Here is a 1,647-nt window from a genome sequence, read left to right on the forward strand (position 1 = left end):
TTTTTAAAGGAAGGTAGCACAGACTCTGTTTTTCTTCCCTTTTTCGTGAATTACGTAAAGTTTTTATTCATATTAACACATATCCATACATGAAAAGCTTCAATAACACATTGATAGCACAGCCAGTTACCCAGTTACCAAAGACATGTCAAAGTATATATTAATGAAACAATACATGTACAACAGTAAGATAAAGATCCCACAGAATATGTGTATTCAATCTAACTTAATTAGTATTAGTGTACTAGTACTTGAGAGGCCAGATAATTTTATTATACAGATTGATTCATACAATATCAATTCTTATATTCCTTTTTACATCTACTTTAATATACCAGCATCATTGTAGCAGCGAAGTAACTGTTTAGTAGTAAGGTATGCATCAAAATGTGAGGAATAAAGCTAAATCAGATGAGTCAACTTTTATATCATCAGAGATCATATCATTAAAATCTTAACATTTGTAACATGCAGACAGAATTTAATTCATTTCTATATAGATGAAGCAACCCACGAGTCATCTTCTGAAACCAGACAATTCATGTCAGCGCTAAGATTAAAAGTACGTACATGCGTTTTGTCCAAACTGGGGTTGTAGCTGACATGTTGGTTTTACTTGAAGATGTTTTGCCAATTCACCACATACTGATATGCTACATGTTTCTTGCTTCAAAATTAGGTGCAATTTTCTGTACAATACGTGCAGTTCTTATGTTTCGTTCAAGAAAGGTAAAACGTGGTATATACTCAACAATGTTCTACTGCAGATTGTTAAAAAAAGAATATCCTCAAAATTAGGTACAATATTCTGTACAATATGTGCTGTTTTTAAGTTAGGAAATAAATGAAATCACGGCGGTCGGTTGCTAGCCTAAAAGTCGCATTACTAGGCAGGTATCGGGTTACAGAACGTGTTCGAACGTGGCCGCGCGGGAGTCCCGGGCCGGCCCGGGGGCAACGGGTAAAATTTGAAAATAAACAAAAGTAATATTGGAGAGTAAATACTCTGGAGAGTCAAAATAAAATGTAATAAGTGATTTTGTTTACCTCAAATGTTATTCTTGCACTCCACTTTGTGTACATTTGCTTCCAAATGAGATCAATGTCGGATTTAAAAAAGGGTTCACGAGAACCAAACAACTGATTTTAAGAGGCCCCGAAAATTTAAAATAAGGTTAGATTTTTGGATTTTTAGAAATATTACAGTAAATTTAAACTTTCTGTCTTAGGATTTTTATTTTTAACTAAAACTCGACTTACAGTCAAAAGAAGAGCTAAAAACGCAGTGTTTTAACTTTAAATACCGATAATTCATAATCGCGGCCATATTTAAAAATACCTAAGACAGATATCTGCGGAAATCGATCCTCTTCCAAACAAGTCCTCAATGAGGTAATTTGAGCGATTTTTGGGAATGGTTAAAATACCATGTTTGCACGCATGCTGTGCAACTTGGATATGGGGACCTGGATTTTATAACAGCGTCAACAAGAATTCTGACCTTCAAGGTCACCCACGATGACGGCAGTAGCTTTGTTACATGTTACATATCCACAATAAAATCACGGCATAGATGTAATGTTTTGAAAAACGGTTCATATTTGTGGAAAGGTGGATTTTTCCNGTTCCGTGGTTCCCAAGTAAAAA

Source organism: Branchiostoma belcheri, unplaced genomic scaffold, assembly GCF_001625305.1.
Source record: "Branchiostoma belcheri isolate BF01 breed outbred unplaced genomic scaffold, Haploidv18h27 scaffold163, whole genome shotgun sequence".
Lineage (NCBI taxonomy): Eukaryota > Metazoa > Chordata > Leptocardii > Amphioxiformes > Branchiostomatidae > Branchiostoma > Branchiostoma belcheri.